General features: G+C 43.1%; 2 pseudogenes; both read right to left on the reverse strand.

The window, feature by feature from the left end:
- Positions 1–672: 672 nt before the first annotated feature.
- On the reverse strand, positions 673–792 carry LOC135052434 (5S ribosomal RNA; annotated as a pseudogene).
- A 4788-nt stretch (positions 793–5580) lies between these two features.
- On the reverse strand, positions 5581–5700 carry LOC135052436 (5S ribosomal RNA; annotated as a pseudogene).
- Positions 5701–11349: the final 5649 nt, after the last annotated feature.

Genomic DNA, 11349 nt, shown 5'->3' on the forward strand with positions numbered 1-11349 from the left:
ATGCGCCGGCGGCGGGACCCGATCTCTGTATCTGCGCATGCGCCGGCGGCGGGACCCGATCTCCGTGTCTGCGCATGCGCCGGCGGCGGGACCAGATCTCTATGTCCATGTTTAGTATGTTCAGCTTTGTCTCCTCCGTATTTTGTCAGCAGTTTTCTCCTCCACGGCGGCCATTTTCGTGTGTGGAAAGTCCATAGAGATCAAAGGAATTGCGGCGGCCATTTTGTTGTAGTTTCAGGAGACCCATATTAATTTCATTTGGAAATATCCATGGCAACGTTTCCATATGAAAAAGAGATAAACAGTTTGGTATTGATCCTTATATTGGTGTTTTTTGCCATCATAAAACAACAGTTGTCATTATTAAAATATTAAAATATTAGTATTTAAACAACCCATAGGCTAATATTGAATATGCATGTAACTATAATACAGTAATATGTTAAAAATGTCTGACTGGGCTCTGTCAGGTGAATCTAGGATTAGGGGGAGGTGTTTAGACCATGTATGTATACTGCATATTTATTAATAAGTTATAAATTTATAAATTTATATTCATTAAATAAATATTAATTATGATCATTATTCATTTTTGTCAGAGGACACATTTAGTCGTAGGGATGCCGAGTGTTGATAGATCGCCCACCAGGTGGCTTAACGTCCTATCGTCACTCACTACAGTACCTGATCTTCCCAGGTAGTCCCCTCCCCTGGTACTGGTCAGGCCCGATACACTGCTTAGCTTCCAAGATCGGACGAGGTTGGGCGTACCAGTGTGGTATGACTGTATATACGTGTGAGACGTCGTTACACCGGAGATCCGATCGCTCAATAACACTCGAGATCAGGTTAGCTTAATTAATTTATTAGTTTATTAGAGTGCATAATTGTATGGGAGAGCTAGAGTGAATGTGGAAAAGCAGGACTATATGAAAAATGAGGATACTGCACCTCACAAGAAAGGTGCAATCTCGTAACCTTCGTTAAAACCTGTTGGTTGCAGGGTTCCCAGCTGGAAAATCCAATACATTTCACGTCTTGAGAGCTTGTTTGCAAGATCACCACCTCTCTCGCCCAGGTCCACATGTTCAATCGCCTTGAACGTAAGGTCCTCAGGATTTGAATTATGTTGTGTTGTGAAATGTCTGGAGACCGTGTGGCTTTCGACCTTGTTTTTAATGTTTCTGATATGTTCCTGGATCCTTATTTTCAACGGTCTCTTGGTCTTGCCCACGTATTTCATCCCACAAGCACATTCCAACAGGTAGATCACGGACGTTGTATTGCAGTTCATAAAATGTTTAATGGTATATTCCTTTTTATTTTCCATATCACTGAAGGTTTTCCTGTTCCGATGTAAATATTTGCAAACGTTACACTTCCCACATTTATAAGATCCTAAACACTTAAGCATTGGGATCCTTTGGTTGGGTTTCTCCTTTATCATGCTGGGTGCCAGGCAGTCCTTCAAGTTTCTTGACTTTTTGAAAACGAGTGTTGGTTCGGGCGGTAGGATATCTTTTAATACTGTATCCATCAGAAGAATGTTCCAGTGCTTTTTTAGTGAATTCCTTATTACCCTCTCATGTTGACTATAGGAGGTGATAAAAGCGACTGCGTCCTTCATTTCATCTCTCGGTTTGTACCTCAGCAGGTCCTCTCTGTTCAAACTTCTTGTCTTCTTTATTGCTTCATTCAAGATGGGCTCCGGGTATTCTTTGTCTTGGAATCTTCTCTTATATATCTCCAGTTGATCTTCACAGTCTTTGGTGCTTGTGCAGTTTCTCTTAATTCTTGAGAACTGCGAGGCCGGTATATTGCTCTTCCATTTTTCTAGATGGTTACTTCGAAAATGTAAATAACTGTTCGTGTCGACCTCTTTGATGAAATTCCTAGTGGTAACGCCTCCAGATTCCCCAGTTAAAACCAAGTCCAAGTATTCAACCGACCTACTGTTGGTAATTGAGGTAAATGTCAAGTTCATATTGTTATTTCCCAGCATTGTTAAAAACTCATTAAAAGATTCAGGGGTGCCGTCCCAAATAATTAAAATATCGTCGATGTAACGTTTATAAAAGACCACTTTCTCCTTAAAAACAACTGAACTGTAGACATGTGTTTCTTCCCAACGTCCCATAAAAAGATTTGCAAAGCTTGGGGCAAAAATAGTCCCCATAGCTGTGCCACAGCATTGTAAGTAAAACTGATTTAAAAACTTAAAATAGTTGTGGCTGAGGATAAAATGCATAAGATCGCAAATAAAATTTCGGTGAATGGGAGTCAACGAAGGATCTTTATCTAGGTAGTCTCTACATGCGGCGATGCCTTTTGAGTGTTCAATGCATGTGTATAAAGATTGGACATCCACCGTCGCCCAGATGTATGTGTCCTTCCATTTCACTGTTTTTAGTATATTAAGTACTGATGTCGTGTCTTTAAGATATGATGGTAGGTCTTTCACATAGTTCTTTAAAAACTTGTCTACATATTCAGATAAATTGGAAGTCAAAGAGCCAATACCCGCCACTATTGGTCTGCCGGGCGGGTTGGTCAGGGATTTATGTATTTGGGGTAAAAAGTAAAAAATGGGGGTTATGGGATTGGATTGCATGAGATATTGGTATTCTTCCTTCGTTAACACATCATTTCGTAGGCCATATAGAAGTATGGTCCTCAATTCTTCCACAAAATTTACCTGAGGATCCTCATTGAGTGGTGTGTAGGAATTTCTATCTCCCAGTAGTCTCAGTGCTTCCTTTGTATAGAGGTCATAGTCCATTACAACCAATCCCCCCCCCCTTTGTCAGCTTGCTTGATAATTACATTCTTATTTCTTTGTAACTTCTTCAAGGCTTCGTATTCACAATTCTTCATATTCTTTTCCTTGGGTGGTTTCAGTTCTGTATCACACAGGTCTTTCTTTACCATATCATAAAAAAGGCTGACGTTGCTCCCCTTTGACTCCAATGGGTAATACTTCGATTTGGGTTTTAACCCTGATTTTGATTTTGCCTCGTAATTGCTTATTATGGCATCCTCTTTCCTCAAAAAGTGTCTTTTTAGAGTCAGTTTTCTCACAAACTTGTTCAAGTCAATGAAGGTCTCAAATTTGTTTAAGCTACTTGTTGGTGCAAATGACAATCCTTTGCTAAGGAGTTTAATTTCTGGATCTGTTAAAACGTGCTGTGATAGATTAAAAATACCCTTGTCCTGTGGTTTGATCAATGTAGATTCCTTCTTTTTAGGTCTCTCCCTCCTACCGCCCCGTTTTCCTCTTCTTCTAACTGTCGTTTTTTCATGGGTGATGCATGCCTGCTGTCCTCTCTCACCACGCCTCTTATCATGTCCTTTGTTCGTGCGCCCGTTCTTACCGATAAAAAATCCTGATCCCCTGTAGAGTCTCTTCTTTGTAAAGCTGAGAACCTATCACCCATTCTTAAGTTTGGGTTTGATGGAGAATCCTCACTATTGGTTCTGTTCTTTCTCCCTTTATTAGGTATCATCTTCCATTGGTATCTCCCCACGTCTTTAGTGTAATTTTCTTGGGCCTTGAATCTGCTCCAGTTTTTCATACGCCCTTGGTTGTAATCATTCTTGTCCCGAAGAAATTTCTTCTCCTTCCCTTTCATGACCACCCCTTCAACATGTTCTAGTTTCTTCTTGAGAACTTTTTCGTTAATGATATAGTCCTCCTTATCCTTAAAACTGCTCATTTCGGAGTCTTTCGCCTTTATTTCAACCTCTAGTTCTACCAAGGCATCTTTCTTTTTTCTGATGAGAAGTTTCATAAGATCTATAGAACACTTATGCAGGATGGAGTCCCATTCCTCTACAAATTCTGTATCCGTAGTGCCGAACGTTGGCTGTTTGAGAAGTCTCAAACCTCTGGGTACTCTATTTACTGTAACATAGTGTTCTAGTCCTTTGATATCCCACCAGGTCTTTACTTCCTTGATAAGAAGTTTCTCTATGCCCCAGAACATATCATCTATGTCCTGTGTTGGTGTTGGAGCCTCTGTTGGTATATTTTCATTAAATATTTTTTGGCATAAATCATTTCTCTTAGTTGTGCGGTCATTATTTCCAAACATTCTAGTTTGTGATGGATGGTTATCTTACCAGGCTGCTATATAAATACACCAGGAAGCAGTTACGTAAAAAAATATATATACAGCGCCACTTGTGGGATAGATTCCAAAGCTATGTCAAACTATTTTAAAGGAGAAAAAATCTTTAAAAAACACACATAACCTTATTATAGGTGTCTGCCACCCCCTAAAAATGCAACGCTGGTGGAGCAATGCTAAAAATTGTGGAAGAAGTGGGGGATAGGGGTACCGGCGACCTGTGTTGTTTAAAAAGTATATACTAAAAAATCTTTAAATTTATGAGCCAAAAAATATATATATAAAAATATTCAAATTTAATAAGATATAAAAGTTAATAAATAAAAGTACAAATTTTCAACAGATAAAATTATATAAATATAAGGTAGGAGATAAGACTTAGCTTAAAAAATAGGCAGGGGGTCAGTGCAGGGAACCCAACGCGTTTCGTCACATATGACTTCTTCAAAGGGTAGGGACAGAATGATTCCTTAAGCCTATTTATACCCTTACATACTGGGTAAGGAGTTGTGACATCACAGATGGTCAGGTGATTCAATCTCAGAGTCTCACATAAAGATACACATGATGGTGGTTGTTAAACATCACTGCAAACTATGGGTGTTATTTGGGGCACATCCTCATCTAAAACGAGTGGTTTAAAAGTTCAAATAGTGTAAATATACTGTTTTAGAGTGATTAATACATTAAATAGCGGCACTTCCGCCACACTTCCGGTGACGGAGGCCGCGGGTCACATGACTTCGGGCACTTCCGCCCCACTTCCTGTGCGCGTCTGCGCATGCGCCGGCGGCGGGACCCGATCTCTGTATCTGCGCATGCGCCGGCGGCGGGACCCGATCTCCGTGTCTGCGCATGCGCCGGCGGCGGGACCAGATCTCTATGTCCATGTTTAGTATGTTCAGCTTTGTCTCCTCCGTATTTTGTCAGCAGTTTTCTCCTCCACGGCGGCCATTTTCGTGTGTGGAAAGTCCATAGAGATCAAAGGAATTGCGGCGGCCATTTTGTTGTAGTTTCAGGAGACCCATATTAATTTCATTTGGAAATATCCATGGCAACGTTTCCATATGAAAAAGAGATAAACAGTTTGGTATTGATCCTTATATTGGTGTTTTTTGCCATCATAAAACAACAGTTGTCATTATTAAAATATTAAAATATTAGTATTTAAACAACCCATAGGCTAATATTGAATATGCATGTAACTATAATACAGTAATATGTTAAAAATGTCTGACTGGGCTCTGTCAGGTGAATCTAGGATTAGGGGGAGGTGTTTAGACCATGTATGTATACTGCATATTTATTAATAAGTTATAAATTTATAAATTTATATTCATTAAATAAATATTAATTATGATCATTATTCATTTTTGTCAGAGGACACATTTAGTCGTAGGGATGCCGAGTGTTGATAGATCGCCCACCAGGTGGCTTAACGTCCTATCGTCACTCACTACAGTACCTGATCTTCCCAGGTAGTCCCCTCCCCTGGTACTGGTCAGGCCCGATACACTGCTTAGCTTCCAAGATCGGACGAGGTTGGGCGTACCAGTGTGGTATGACTGTATATACGTGTGAGACGTCGTTACACCGGAGATCCGATCGCTCAATAACACTCGAGATCAGGTTAGCTTAATTAATTTATTAGTTTATTAGAGTGCATAATTGTATGGGAGAGCTAGAGTGAATGTGGAAAAGCAGGACTATATGAAAAATGAGGATACTGCACCTCACAAGAAAGGTGCAATCTCGTAACCTTCGTTAAAACCTGTTGGTTGCAGGGTTCCCAGCTGGAAAATCCAATACATTTCACGTCTTGAGAGCTTGTTTGCAAGATCACCACCTCTCTCGCCCAGGTCCACATGTTCAATCGCCTTGAACGTAAGGTCCTCAGGATTTGAATTATGTTGTGTTGTGAAATGTCTGGAGACCGTGTGGCTTTCGACCTTGTTTTTAATGTTTCTGATATGTTCCTGGATCCTTATTTTCAACGGTCTCTTGGTCTTGCCCACGTATTTCATCCCACAAGCACATTCCAACAGGTAGATCACGGACGTTGTATTGCAGTTCATAAAATGTTTAATGGTATATTCCTTTTTATTTTCCATATCACTGAAGGTTTTCCTGTTCCGATGTAAATATTTGCAAACGTTACACTTCCCACATTTATAAGATCCTAAACACTTAAGCATTGGGATCCTTTGGTTGGGTTTCTCCTTTATCATGCTGGGTGCCAGGCAGTCCTTCAAGTTTCTTGACTTTTTGAAAACGAGTGTTGGTTCGGGCGGTAGGATATCTTTTAATACTGTATCCATCAGAAGAATGTTCCAGTGCTTTTTTAGTGAATTCCTTATTACCCTCTCATGTTGACTATAGGAGGTGATAAAAGCGACTGCGTCCTTCATTTCATCTCTCGGTTTGTACCTCAGCAGGTCCTCTCTGTTCAAACTTCTTGTCTTCTTTATTGCTTCATTCAAGATGGGCTCCGGGTATTCTTTGTCTTGGAATCTTCTCTTATATATCTCCAGTTGATCTTCACAGTCTTTGGTGCTTGTGCAGTTTCTCTTAATTCTTGAGAACTGCGAGGCCGGTATATTGCTCTTCCATTTTTCTAGATGGTTACTTCGAAAATGTAAATAACTGTTCGTGTCGACCTCTTTGATGAAATTCCTAGTGGTAACGCCTCCAGATTCCCCAGTTAAAACCAAGTCCAAGTATTCAACCGACCTACTGTTGGTAATTGATGTAAATGTCAAGTTCATATTGTTATTTCCCAGCATTGTTAAAAACTCATTAAAAGATTCAGGGGTGCCGTCCCAAATAATTAAAATATCGTCGATGTAACGTTTATAAAAGACCACTTTCTCCTTAAAAACAACTGAACTGTATGTTATGATTCCCGTACTCCAGACCAGAAGAGATCTTATGGCAGAGGTCTGAGTACTGGGAAGATATGCTGGTTGTGGGAGCAGGAGAGCCTAGTAACCCCTGGCGCCCTAACTCCGTTGTCTCGCCCGTGTTATCAGAAATCCCTTGCGAGACTATGGTTGCTTGAGCCCATGGCAGCCGCGTTCGAAGGGCGGATTATGTCTGCCCAACCCCGATGCCCCCGCAGGTCTTAATGGGAGACAAAGGGAAATCCGAGACAGGGTGATAACAAGGGGCCCTCTGACTAAGCAACCAGGCCAGGGGTTACAAGCTAACTAACTTTAACCAAAGGTATGTGCGGACTAGCCGCCAGGGAAAAGGACAACCAAAGAACCACTGATCCGTTACTCCTATCCAGCACCGCTGGATACCAGAGTGGATCTGTGGGAGCGGAATCCTCCGCAAAAGCTCCAGAACACAAATTAACTAAATAATAAACAGTAAGCGGACAAGCCGCAACACACGGCTGAGCCGCGACTCACGAACACCACAGGATGTTAAAGGTGCTCGGTCAGACTCCAGGAATAGATGGCTAACTTCCGAGTACAGGATCTCTGAGGACAGGAACAACCGGATTGAGCAGGACTGGAAACTCTCTGTAGCAGACACAGGCAAACAGGAAGCTATCACCGGCGTCTGTAAGAAGTCCTGAGGGTGCCTTTATTCAGGAACCCTCCAATCAAGATCCAGACAGGGTAATCAATGGAAATGCCGTGCAGCTTGCATGCTGCACGGCCAGCACATAATCAGGTAATTTAGGACAGCCCCAGCAACGGGGAACGCGGCTGAACGTGGCGTCCCTGTTGCTAAGGTCAGAGTGGCTCTGTGCGCCCGGCGTCTAGCGTTGCCAGGGAGCCGGCGGCTGAACGCGCACGGCGTCCCTGGTTGCTAGGCGCCGGGCCGCACCGACGAGCGGACCCCGGCGCCTAACAGTACCCCCCCCTTGAGGAGGGGTCAAGGAACCCCTAAAGCCAGGTTTCTGAGGAAATTCTCGAAAAAATGCCCTTTTGAGCCTTGGGGCATGAAGGTCCTCATCCAGGACCCAAGACCTTTCCTCTGGCCCATAACCTCTCCAATGTACCAAAAAATAAAGCCGACCCCGGGACAACTTGGAATCGAGAACCTTCTCCACCAAGAACTCCTGCTGACCCTGTACATTTACTGGAGATCTCCCCTGATATATTCTACGAGGAAATCTACTGGACGAAACATAGGGTTTAAGCAATGAGCAATGGAAGGTATTTCCGATCCGTAAAGTTTTTGGTAAGCGTAACCGGAAAGCAACTGGATTGACTTTTTTGATAATGAGAAATGGTCCAATAAATCTAGGACCCAATCTGGCTGAGGTTTGTCGGAGTTTAATGTTGCGAGTCGACAACCACACCCTGTCTCCTACTTTAAAAGTGCACGGCCGCCGGAGTCTGTCAGAAAATCTTTTTTCCCGGAATGCTGCTTTTCTGAGAGCCAGGTGCACTTTTTTCCAAATAAGTTTAAGATGAGAGGTCAGGGCCAGAGAGGAGACAGAGGAATGTTGAAAAAATGAATTAGCTCTCAAAAACTCAGGGACAAAAAGACGACCAGCAGGAGTATTTCCAGGAGCTTGATGTTGAAGCAGCTTTAACTGGGTAAATACATCCTGTGTGAGGCCTGCCCGAATGACTGAAGACGGAAGTATGGGAGTAACAGGACTGTTGTCTTGAACTGGAAGAAAACTGCGTGACAGGGCATCTGCCTTAGTATTCTTGGAACCTGGCCTGAAGGTGATAATGAATTTGAAACGAGTAAAAAATAAAGCCCAACGAGCCTGCCGGGCATTCAATCGTTTGGCAGATTCAATGTATTGAAGATTTTTGTGATCAGTCAAAACTGAAATGGTATGGGTCGCTCCTTCAAGCCAATGCCTCCACTCCTCGAAAGCCCATTTAATAGCCAGCAATTCCCGGTTACCAACATCGTAGTTGGATTCTGCAGATGAGAATTTCCTGGACATAAAGGCACAAGGATGTAATTCAAGGGAATCTGGATCCTTCTGAGAAAGGATAGCCCCTACTCCAACCTCCGAGGCATCAACCTCAACAATGAAAGGCAATTCTGGGTTGGGATGTCTAAGGACAGGGGCTGAGACAAAGGCTTGTTTCAAGGCCTGAAAAGATAACTCAGCTTCACATGACCAATTGGTAGGATCTGCTCCCTTCTTAGTAAGTGCCACAATGGGAGCAACTAGGTCAGAGAAAGAGTGAATAAATCTTCTATAGTAGTTCGCAAACCCTAAAAAGCGCTGAATTGCTTTTAAGTTGGTGGGTTGCGCCCAACTAAGGATGGCTTGGAGCTTCTTTGGTTCCATACGGAATCCCCGAGGGGAAATAATGTACCCTAAAAAGGATACCTCCGTGACATGAAATTCACACTTCTCCAGTTTGGCATATAGGTGATTTTCACGTAATTTCTTTAGCACCTGACGCACCTGGGTAACATGTTGTTCTACAGAGTCAGAATATATCAAAATATCGTCTAAGTAGACTACAACGAATCTTCCAAGAAATTCACGGAGCACATCATTAATGAGATCCTGGAAAACTGCCGGAGCGTTTGACAGGCCGAATGGCATAACCAGATACTCATAGTGGCCTGATTGAGTACTGAATGCCGTTTTCCACTCATCCCCTGACTTGATTCTGATGAGGTTATATGCTCCTCTAAGGTCAATTTTGGAAAAAATCACAGCCGAACGTAGCTGATCAAAGAGGACAGAGATCAGCGGCAGAGGGTAAGTATTCTTTACTGAGATTTTATTCAAAGCTCTAAAGTCAATGCAGGGTCTGAGTGAACCATCCTTCTTCTCTACGAAGAAGAAACCTGCACTTAATGGGGATTTAGATGGCCTGAAAAAACCTTTCCCAAGGCTTTCTTTCACATACTCATTCATGGCCACAGTTTCAGGACCAGACAATGCATATAACCTTCCTTTAGGCAACGTGGCACCAGGAATTAGCTCAATGGCACAATCGTAAGGCCTATGGGGAGGCAGAATATCCGCATTGCCCTTGGAAAACACGTCGACAAAATCCTGATATTCCTCAGGAATGGGTGCAGGAACGGCGGCAGCTACTCGGATAGGAAGCGTAATACATTCTTTACTACAGATGGTACCCCATTGTAAGATCTCCCCCGACTGCCAATCAATGATGGGATTATGAAAGGCCAGCCAAGGGTGACCCAGAACCACAGGAACTGCTGGACAATGAGTAAGGAAAAACTCAATCTTTTCAGAATGCAGGGCACCCACCGAGAGTAAAACAGGAGGTGTACCTAGAGAAATAACCCCATTGGACAAGGGACTCCCATCTAAACCATGCATGGTGACACACCTACCCAAGGTTAACTGAGGAATACCTAAGGCCTTGGCCCATGTTAAATCCATAAAGTTCCCTGCAGCTCCACTGTCCACAAAAGCAGAGACCGAGGAACAGAGGCTGCCAAAGGAAACTTTAGCAGGAACTAACAGTGAATTATTTGAGGAGATGAGCTGCAGACCAAAGTGAACCCCCTCACAACTCACTTGGTCAGGAAGTTTCCCGATTTGTTCGGACAACTACGGGCAAAATGTCCCTTACCACCACAGTATAAACAAAGACCAGAATTTTGCCTCCTGGTTCTCTCTTCAGGAGACAATTTGGAGAGACCTATCTGCATAGGCTCCTCCATGTCTACAGGAATGGAAAGCACACAAGGAGAAGACCCGACAGATGCCCCTTTTTCAGCCCTCCGCTCTCTGAGCCGACGATCTATCTTAATAGAGAGCTCCATGAGTTTATCGAGAGTCTCAGGAGCGGGATACTGAAGGAGACTGTCTTTTATAGATTCAGATAAGCCGAGGCGAAACTGACTGCGCAGGGCTGGGTCATTCCATCCACAGTCGTTCGACCAACGGCGAAACTCCGTACAATAATTCTCTGCGGGATTCCTACCCTGTCTAAGAGCACGCAACTGACTCTCAGCGGACGCCTCTCTATCAGGGTCGTCATACAATAGCCCTAAAGATTTTAAAAAGGCGTCTACAGACGATAAGGCCGGATCGTCTGTCTTTAAACCAAAAGCCCAGGTCTGAGGATCCCCCTGAAGCAGAGAAATAATAATTCCAACCCGCTGAGCCTCCGTACCTGAGGAGACTGGTCTTAAACGAAAATAAAGTTTACAAGACTCTTTAAAATTAAAAAACTGTTTTCTATCCCCAGAAAAACGGTCAGGCAGATGCATTTTTGGTTCAGGGATGACCCTCGGGGAAGTCCGT

Source organism: Pseudophryne corroboree, chromosome 2 (assembly GCF_028390025.1).
Source record: "Pseudophryne corroboree isolate aPseCor3 chromosome 2, aPseCor3.hap2, whole genome shotgun sequence".
NCBI lineage: Eukaryota > Metazoa > Chordata > Amphibia > Anura > Myobatrachidae > Pseudophryne > Pseudophryne corroboree.